This window comes from Rana temporaria (genome assembly GCF_905171775.1).
Source record: "Rana temporaria chromosome 4 unlocalized genomic scaffold, aRanTem1.1 chr4f, whole genome shotgun sequence".
Classification (NCBI taxonomy): Eukaryota; Metazoa; Chordata; class Amphibia; order Anura; family Ranidae; genus Rana; species Rana temporaria.
The window spans coordinates 93,261-104,423 of record NW_024404440.1 but is presented as its reverse complement, the minus strand read 5'-3'; positions in this window follow the sequence as shown (position 1 = coordinate 104,423).

Here is an 11,163-nt window from a genome sequence, read left to right as displayed (position 1 = left end):
TATATCATATACAGGGGTCAGGAGTATATCATATACAGGGGTCAGGAGTATATCATATACAGTGATCAGGAGTATATCATATACAGAGGTCAGGAGTATATCATATACAGGGGTCAGGAGTATATCATATACAGTGGTCAGGAGTTTATCATATACAGTGGTCAGGGTCTTCTTCTGACATTAATTAGAGAGAAAAGTCTCTCCTGTACGGTTCTCTCCTTGACATATCGTAGAATGAAGCCGTATTGTTCTTTCAGTGTCATCATCCCGTGTTCTGTCTAGGGATGAGCTTCGAACATTGCCTGTTTGCCGAACAACGAACAATTAGGGGTGTTCGCGGCAAATTCAAAAAGCCGCGGAACACCCTGTTAAAGTCTATGGGAAATCTAAAGTGTTATTTTTAAAGGCTAATATGCAAGTTATTGTCCTAAAAAGTGTTTGGGGACCTGGGTCCTGTCCCAGGGGACATGTATCAATGCAAACAATGTTTTAAAAACGGCTGTTTTTTCAGGAGCAGTGAATTTAATAATGCTAAAAGTGAAACAATAAAAGTGTAATATTACTTTAAATTTCGTACCTATGGGGGGTGTAAAGTCAGCATGTGAAATAGCGCATGTTTCCCGTACATAGAACTGTCCCTGCACAAAGTGTCATTTCTGAAAGAAAAAAAGGCATTTAAAACCGGCTTTGCGGCTCTAATGAATTGTCGGCTCTGGCAATTACAGAGATGATTCATTCATAAAGAAAAAAAATGTATGGGGGTTCCCCCAAATTAAATTACCAGGCCCTTCAGGTCTGGAATGGATATTAAGGGGAAACCCGCCGTAAAAATAAATAAAAAAAATGGGTAGGGTTCACCGCAAATATCCATACCAGGCCCTTCAGGTCTGGTGTGGATTTTAAGGGGAACTCCACCCCAAATTTAAAAAAAAAATGGCGTGGAGTCCCCCTAAAAATCCACACCAGACCCTTATCCGAGCACGTTAACCTGGCCGGCCGCAGAAAAGAGGGGGGGGACAGAGTGCGCCCCCCCTCTCCTGAACCGCACCAGGCCACATGCCCTCAACATGGGGAGGATGTCCCCATGTTGATGGGGACAAGGGCCTCATCCCCACAACCCTTGCCCGGTGGTTGTGGGGGTCTGCGTGCGGGGGGCTTATCAGAATCTGGAAGACCCCTTTAACAAAGGGGACCCCCAGATCCTGGCCCCCCCCTATGTGAATTGGTAATGGGGTACACTGTACCTCTACCATTTCACAAAGGAAGTGTAAAGAGTTAAAAAAAACACACAGACACCGTAGAAAAAAAATCTTTTATTAATAAAAAAAAAAAAATCCAGCGATGTGAATCCACTCTCGGCCCGGCCCCCGCTCCAACGTTGTCTTCTATCCAGCCACGGGTGATCAGCGGTCCGGTCCAGCGATGAGAAGATCCATCCGTCCAGAGCGCAGCAGGTGAGCTCCACTTTAAGTTTTTAAGTTTTAAGGTTTTTTTTTACGTTTTTTTAAGTTTTTATGAATGAATCATCTCTGAATTGCCAGAGCCGACAATTCATTAGAGCCGCAAAGCCAGTTTTAATCACTTAACGCCCACCGCACGACTATTTACGTCCGCAAAATGGCACAGAGAGGCAAAAGGGCGTATATATACGTCCTTGCCTTTCCGCGCGTCGGGGGTCCGATCGGGAACCCCCCTGCTGCGTGCGGCGGGCGGATTCCCGCGGGGAGCGATCCGGGACGACGGCGCGGCTATTCGTTTATAGCCGCTCCGTCGCGATCGATCCCCGGAGCTGAAGAGCCGTATGTAAACACGGCTTCCCCGTGGCGGCTGCATCGATCGAGTGATCCCTTTTATAGGGAGACTCGATCGATGACGTCAGTCCTACAGCCACACCCCCCTACAGTTGTAAACACACACTAGGTGAACCCTAACTCCTACAGCGCCCCCTGTGGTTAACTCCCAAACTGCAGCTGTCATTTTCACAATAAACAATGCAATTTAAATGCATTTTTTGCTGTGAAAATGACAATGGTCCCAAAAATACGTCAAAATTGTCCGAAGTGTCCGCCATAATGTCACAGTCACGAAAAAAAATCGCTGATCGCCGCCATTAGTAGTAAAAAGAAAAAAATTAATAAAAATGCAAAAAAACTATCCCCTATTTTGTAAACGCTATAAATTTTGCGCAAACCAATCGATAAACACTTATTGCGATTTTTTTTTGTCGAAAATAGGTAGAAGAATACGTATCGGCCTAAACTGAGGAAAAAAAAATGTATATATGTTTTTGGGGGATATTTATTACAGCAAAAAGTAAAAAATATTTTTTTCAAAATTGTCGCTCTATTTTTGTTTATAGCGCAAAAAATAAAAACCGCAGAGGTGATCAAATACCACCAAAAGAAAGCTCTATTTGTGGGGAAAAAAAGGACGCCAATTTTGTTTGGGAGCCACGTCGCACGACCGCGCAATTGTCTGTTAAAGCGACGCAGGGCCGAATCGCAAAACCTGGCCTGGCATTTAGCAACAAAATGGTCCGGGGCTTAAGTGGTTAAATGCCTTTTTGTCTTTCAGAAATGACACTTTGTGCAGGGACAGTTCTATGTACGGGAAACAAGCGCTTTTTCACATGCTGACTTTACACCCCCCCCCCCAGGTACGAAATTTAAAGTAATATTACACTTTTATTGTTTCACTTTTAGCATTATTAAATTCACTGCTCCTGAAAAAACGGCTGTTTTTAAAACTTTTTTTGCATTGATACATGTTTCCTGGGACAGGACCCGGGTCCCCAAACACTTTTTAGGACAATAACTTGCATATTAACCTTTAAAATTAACACTTTAGATTTCATATATTCGAGTCCCATAGACTTTAACGGGGTTCTAAAGTTCACACGAACATTTGGTGTGTTCGCAAGTTCTGATGCGAACCGAACAGGGGGGGTGTTCGGCTCATCCTTAATAAATATATATATATATAAATATATATATATATATATATATATATATATATATATATATATATATATATATATATAGCGCCGGGCTCCCAATGACTGGGGCACTACTATAAATTTAGGGGGAGTTTGAGACAATAGTTGGGCTCAGACTTTACTAATTCCATTGAAATTAGCCTCAGTTCTGGCTGTGGTTGTGCTTGATAGAAGTTTTCCCTTGTTGCCTGTAGGTGGCGTTACCACCTCAGGCCCATGTTGGAACTCGGGCGAACCATGGTGTGTTGAGTGATCCTTCTCGGCAGCAGCCCAGTGGGAGTGGTGCCCCGGTGTGCATGCTGGGAAAGGATACTTAAGGGACAGATGCCGTTTTTCAGGGTCCTTCGCCTCGTGGCCCTCCTGGCGCGAGGTGCATGTGTGATTTCAGCCCCGGGACCACGTTCGTCCGAGGCTGTATTCCTATCAGTTAGGCCCAGCTATGCTTGCTGGGGCCTATGGTTCTAAAAGGAATCTCAAGCTGTCCATCCAAGTGGGGGAAGCTTCTTAACAAAGGAAACTGGGGGAGGACCTACCCTGGAGGAGATCAAGCAAGGCAAGCTGATGTCTCGGGATAGGCCTGCTGACCTCGTTAAAAGAAAAGGGATCCACTACTCAAATTGTCTTACAGTCCGCCGGGTCGGCTTAAAGGCTCTTTTGTTGTAAGGCAGGAAGTTTGGGACTCAAATCCTGTGGCAGAGGATTCCTGGCTATCCATCCTATGTTCTCTGACGGTCTGTAGCAGAGACTGTTTCCATACTCTCCGTGCGTCACTCCGGCTGCTAGGCCATGTGAGAGGGGTCTATCCAGGTGAGCAATACCCACTCAGGAGTGAGTGGTGAATATTGGAACTTTAGATACTTTTTGTGCATTCTGTACTGCGTACCTGAACCTTCCCATTCTCTCTATACTCTCTACTTCCTTCACAAGTTTTATGCAGCAAAAAATAAAACCTAACAGTTGAAGGTTTTACATCTTGTGTGGCAATTTCTACAGACTTTCTTCCCTGGACAACAAACTTAGACGTAACGTGCATAACCTAAAATCTAAACCAGCAGCTCCTTTGGGGGTAGTGCTACACACATATATATAGTAGATATCCCCCTTGGTGGGAGTGGAGATGACCCATCTATAAGGATATACAGTACATACACACACAGCAAAAGGCTGTATTCACACTTTTAGCCAGATTCAGAGAGAGTTACGCCAGCGTATCAGTAGATACGCCGACGTAACTCGGAATCTGCGCCGTCGTAAGTTTAAGTGTATGCTCAAACTGAGATACACCTAAACCTAGCTAAGATACGACAGCCTGCGCCGTCGTATCTTAGGGTGCAATTTTTCAGCTGGCCGCTAGGTGGCGCTTCCGTTGAGTTTGGCATAGAATATGTAAATGCCTAGATACGCCGATTCAGGAACGTATGTGCACCCGTCGAAGTAAAGATACGCCGTTTCCGTAAGAGATATGCCGCGTAAAGATAAAGCTGCCCCCTAGGTGGCGTAGCCAATGTTAAGTATGGCCGTCATTCCCGCGTCAAAATTTGCAAATTTTACGTTGTTTGCGTAAGTCGTCCGTGAATGGGGCTGGACGTAATTTACGTTCACATCGAAACCAATACGTCCTTGCGGCGTACTTTGGAGCAATGCACACTGGGATGTGTACACGGACGGCCCATGCGCCGTTCGTTAAAAACGTCAATCACGTCAGGTCACCAAACATTAACATAAAACACGCCCCCACCATCCTCATTTGAATTAGGCGCACTTACGCCGGCCCCATTTACGCTATGCCGCCGTAAGTTAGGAGGCAAGTGCTTTGTGAATACAGTACTTGCCTCTCTGACTTAAGGCAGCGTAGCGTAAATACGATGCGCTACGCCGCCTTAAAGATACGCGCCCCTACTTAAATCTGGCTATATGAAACGTTTCTAAGGACTGCAGTTCCTCTGAGCTCCACAAGGTGGTGATCTCACCTCTACCCAGACAGGAAGTCTCTATGGAAGACAGGAAGTGATGTCAGGTACAGACAGGAAGTTTCGGGTGAGAGGTGAGTCGGGAGGAAGTAGAGGGGAGACATTGCTGGAAGAGGTAGCAGAGGAGGTAATAAGATCTTATTTTCTATTTACACCCAGTAACCCCGTCATGTCCGTCCTCTTCCTCCATAGTCACTGTGACGTCTTTTATCTCCAGCAGATGATGATACACACATATATAGTGTGGAGACCTAGATTATACAGGATTTATATGGCGCCAATATGAAAGGGAGACAATACAGTTAGAATACAATAAAATAAAAGAGGGTTAAGAGAGCTCTGCTCAGAAGAGCTTACAATCTACTAGGGTGGGGCAGGTGGTACAAAAGGTCGTAACTGTGGGGGATGAGTTGATGGAAATGGTAAAAGATTAGTTGGAGGCGTAATCGGCTTCCCTGAAGAGATGAGCTTTTAGGGCTCACCTGAAGGCAGCCAGAGTAGGAGATAGCTGGACAGATTGGGGCAGGGAGATCCATAGGATGGGAGAGGCTCTGGAGATGAGCATGGGAGGTGAAGACAATGGAGGTAGAGAGCAGGAGATCTTGAGAGGACGGTTTGGGTGATATCTGGAGACAAGATTGGTGATGAAGCTTGGGGCAGAGTTATGAATAGCTTTGTATGTTGTATTTTGAATTTAATTTGCTGGGCGATGAGAAGCCAGTGGAGGGATTGGTGGAGAGGGGTGGCAGACACTGAGTGGTTGGTAAGGTAGAGTTTGGCAGCAGCATTCATGATGGAGGGAGGAGCCTATGGAGAGGTTGGCCAATGAGGAGGGAGTTACAATAGACAAGACGAGAGATAACGAGGGAGAGAATGAGGATCTTGGTGGTCTCATTCGGTAAAAAGGGATGAATTTTAGAGATGTTTACGGAGATGAAGTCTACAAACTTTTGACAACGATTGGCTTTGGGGCTGATAGGACAGGTCAGAGTCTAGGATTACACCAGGTACCCTGACATAAGAGATGGGATTGATGGTTGATTTATTGACCGTGATAGAAAAGTCACGGGGGAGGGGGGGAATATTATCAGCTCGTTTTTAGAGAGGTTTACTTTAAGGAAGTGCAACGTCATCCAGACTGATATGTCAGTAAGTTAGAAATGGGAGAGGAGACTGAAGGAGTGAGGGGAGGAGTAGACAGATAGATTTGGATGTCATCGGTGTAGAGATGGTATTGGAAGCCATGGGAGGTTATCACGTGACCAAGGGAGAAGGTGTAGATTGAGAAGAGAAGGGGTACAGAGCCTTTGGGACCCCTAGAGAAAGAGGAGAGGAGGAGACAGAGTTGTAGGTAACACTGAAGGAGAGCTGTGATAGGTAAGAGGAGAATGAGGATAGAGCAGAGTCCTGGAGGCCAAGGGAATGGAGTTTATTGAGACGGAGCGCATGGTCAACAGTATCAAAGGCTGGGGAGAGGTCAAGTATTAGGAGTATGGAGTAGTGGCCATTGGTTTTAGCAGTAAATCATTAGTGAGATTTAGTAGGACAGTTTCTGTGGAGTGCTGCGAGCAAAAGCCAGACTGTAAGGGGCCAAGAAGGTTATTTTCAATGAGGTAGAAGCCAAGACGGTTGTGGACCACGTTTTCTAGAAGGTGAACGAGAGCAGTGAGATGGCTCTTAAGTCGTTGGGGTTGGTGCGGTCCAGTGAGGGCTTTTTAGTATGGGAGTGATCTGTGCATGCTATAGAGGGGAGAGGAAGGTGCCACTAGAGAGGGAGAGATTAAAGTTGTGAGTGAGGGAGGATCGAATAAGAGGGTGACCGTAGTAGTTGCGAGGGAACAGGGCATCTGAGAAGTTTTGCAACCTCTTTAGTAGTAGCCGGTTGAAAAGAGGAGAGTGTTGACTGTTAGAAAGGGTATGTTGAGTGGAGAAGATGTATGCACAGTGGAGATCTCCTCACGTATTGCATCAATCTAGATTAACCCCTTCAGGGACAGAACATTTTCCCACTTACAGGGTCGGAGCATTCTCTTCATTCTGGAGATATATTCTAGTAATGTGTTCCTCTAAACAAACAGCACTGACAATAAAGAGACAAGACAATGACCATCCTGACCATACATGGCCTACAAAGGGCAATTATTACACTACACAGGCAGCCAATGGGTAATCGTTACACTATGCAACCAACACAATAATGTTGTTCAGGGGTCTGGTGTATGGAGCATAGAGCCCCTTACATTGCTGGTCAGGAGGAAGAAAACATTCCCCAGCCTGCCATGAAGAATATGATCCATCATTGGTGCCAGAGGGAGGAAAATCCTGAGGGTTCTGAGGGAAGTAGAGGAGCTGAGGAACATCTCAGGGGGTAGTGAGGCTAGAGGACTTTGGGGCCCCTGAGGAGGCAGTGGAGCTTGATAGGGTTGGTGGGAAGCAGGGCTCTGAGGGAAGAGGCAGTTGTAGGGATCAGGGGGACTCTAAGGTAGGAAGGGGAGCTCTTGGTCTATGATGGTCCTACCACCTGCACTTACTTTTCAGAACCTCCTTACAGGACTCCTGCCAGGAAATGGAGGCGACCTTCACCTTCTTACCATCTCACTGGTCAAAACATTTTTTTCAAGGTACCAAGTGCAATGAAGAAAGGCACTCATACCTAAAAGAGGTCTGTTTGTGCAGACGGGTGGTCAGTGCTATGATACAGGGAGACAGTCCAATACCTTCCCATGACACAGGGTCTGGCAGTGCTTGGTGCTGGAATTCAGAGCCCCAGGAACCCACCACCACCCTGTACAGAGTCCTGGATACTACAGTATACATGGCAACTAAGAGAACAAACCCCTCACCCCCCACTGCCCTTCTTCTACCAATTGGAGGGAAGATAACCGACTCCTCCACCTCAGCTCTCTACTGACCAGCAGCATCCTCCTGCTATCCAATCCAATCCCTTCTCTTACTGCAGAGAGTGACATCACTCCTGTCGGTCAGCAGAGTGCCGGAGATTGGAGCCTTACGCCGGAGTTCTGGAAATTATGTTGATTAGCCGGCAACTCCGACCAAAAGTCACCAAGTTCCCCTTCCTGGACACCATGATGACCCTCCATTGACCTCACAGCACTGCCTCAGAGCAAACAAGTGACAGGAAGGATCGTATTTATCATTCCTTGTCTGAAGATCTAATACTAATCAAATCCAGTTCAACCAAGCCCAACAGAGAAAAGGGGAATTATGATACGGCACAAGGCCCACGAAAATGTAGAAAGCACTAAATAGGCCAGACTAAATGTGTTCCCATGGGGGTAGTAGTTCTTCAATTACCCCCCCCCCCCCACCACACACACATCCTGTTATTGTGTCACCAATACCATCCAAATAATTCTTACTTTCATTTCCCAAAGTTATCTGTCTACAAGGAGACCTGTATAGATCAAATGACGCCACCAATGAGGATGGAGGAGGACCGGAGTCACATGACTGAGAAGATACTAAACCTCACCCTGGAGATCATCTACCTGCTGACCGGAGAGGTGAGGAGGATTCTGGGAGGTCACATGACATCACTCTTATCTCTATTAATAATACACAGACCTGACCGGAGAGAGGTGAGGAGGATTCTGGGAGGTCACATGACATCACTCTTATCTCTATTAATAATACAGACCTGACCGGAGAGGTGAGGAGGATTCTGGGAGGTCACGTGACATCACTCTTATGTCTATTAATAATACAGACCTGACCGGAGAGGTGAGGAGGATTCTGGGAGGTCACATGACATCACTCTTATCTCTATTAATAATACAGACCTGACTGGAGAGGAGAGGAGGATTCTGGAGGTCACATGACATCACTCTTATGTCTATTAATAATACAGACCTGACCGGAGAGGTGAGGAGGATTCTGGGAGGTCACATGACATCACTCTTATCTCTATTAATAATACACAGACCTGACCGGAGAGATGAGGAGGATTCTGGGAGGTCACATGACATCACTCTTATCTCTATTAATAATACACAGACCTGACCGGAGAGGTGAGGAGGATTATGGGAGGTCACATGACATCACTCTCATCTCTATTAATAATACACAGACCTGACCGGAGAGGTGAGGAGGATTCTGGGAGGTCACATGACATCACTCTTATTTCTATTAATAATACACAGACCGGAGAGGTGGGGAGGATTCTGGGAGGTCACATGACATCACTCTTATCTCTATTAATAATACAGACCTGACCGGAGAGGTGAGGAGGATTCTGGGAGGTCAAATGACATCACTCTTATCTCTATTAATAATACACAGACCGGAGAGGTGAGGAGGATTCTGGGAGGTCACATGACATCACTCTTATCTCTATTAATAATACACAGACCTGACCGGAGAGATGAGGAGGATTCTAGGAGGTCACATGACATCACTCTTATCTCTATTAATAATACACAGACCTGACCGGAGAGGTGAGGAGGATTATGGGAGGTCACATGACATCACTCTCATCTCTATTAATAATACACAGACCTGACCGGAGAGGTGAGGAGGATTCTGGGAGGTCACATGACATCACTCTTATCTCTATTAATAATACACAGACCTGACTGGAGAGGTGAGGAGGATTCTGGGATTCTAACATGATATTCCTATTGGTTCTCCAATACAGAGATTTCCTCTTGTGAAGTCAGGTGATCACATGACCATCACAGTGCCTCCATGTGACTCCCTAAAACCTGAGAGACACAACATGGAGAAGATTCTAGAACTCACCAAGAAGATGATGGAGCTGCTGACAGGAGAGGTGAGGAGGATTCTGGGACATTATCCAGTAACAGACAAGGGGTGTGTCTGGATGGTGACTTTATCATTGTGTGTGTCAGGTTCCTATAAGGTGTCAGGATGTCACTGTCTATTTCTCCATGGAGGAGGGGGAGTATTTAGAAGGACACAAGGATCTCTACAAGGACGTCATGATGGACAATCAGCCGCCCCTCACATCACCGGGTAAGAGGAGACTTTATTGTAAAGGAGAGAGCAGTACGGAGGCTCCACCTAGATCCCCCATCATCTGATAAACACATAGAAACAATGTATTCAGTCAGTGTGTGTGTTTCCTACAGATGGATCCAGTAATGGGAACCCACCAGAGAGATGTTCCCGTCCTCAGGATTCCACACTGGTCAATATTAAAGAAGAGATAAAAGAGGAGGATAATGAGGATGGGGTGATGGAGGAAGAACACAAAGATCTGTACCAGGACACCATGGTGGAGTCATCCAGCTACAGAGACCCCCCAGAGAGATGTCCCCGTCCTCTGTATTCCCGGGATTCCACACAGGAAGGTCACACCATCCCTCCTTATTTAAAGGTTGGTGGGACGGAACATCTAGACGTGGACTTGTGGGGGGATGTGTGGATTTTATAGATGTGATGTCACAATAATAAAGATTATATCTTACAGATGATATTCTCTCTCATTCTCTTGGTTTAGAGTGGAGATCCAATCGATATAGAATTTGAGGTGAAATCAGAAGAAGAAGAGACGTATGTGAGGGATGATCAGCAGTCTATGGAGGAGGATGGAATAACGGGGACATTTATAGAGGAGGACACTCCTACAGAGATCAGCACAGGTGGGTCATTAACACTAAATCCATTCCTCCACCCATACTGCTCACTGATTGGTCCAGAGTAGGGCGGGGACTGGGTGATATCAGCCTGTAATCCCCTGGTCACTTTCCTGAGCTGTGTTCCCCGTATTCCTGTATTTCTCTGGGATAATCTTCCTTCTCTGTGCTGCAGACACAGTTCATGTATCTAGGATGGATTTATGGACATTCTGGGGTTCAGCTGCTAGTAAAATGTTCATTTTTTCCCCCCATAGGTGTTGCTTGTCTTAGTCATCTGGGGTATGTGTCTTAGGTCTTCTGCCCGATACCCGGATCTAGCGAGATCTGTGACAGAGGAATTCTCCCGGGGTTAGTAGTTGTGATGTTTGCTGGCAGTGCCGGGTGGAGGGATAGGTCTGTATAGTCTCAGACCCAAGACAAGAAGAACTCTCCACATAGTATAGATCTATAAGATGACTTTATTCCATAGAAATATCTGTCACACACACATCGGTAGACATGCACAGTGTCCTGTCTCCTCGCCGCTCCCTCGCTCCGTTCACAATCATTATTTAGACCTTTCTCTAGAATTGCCAAACCC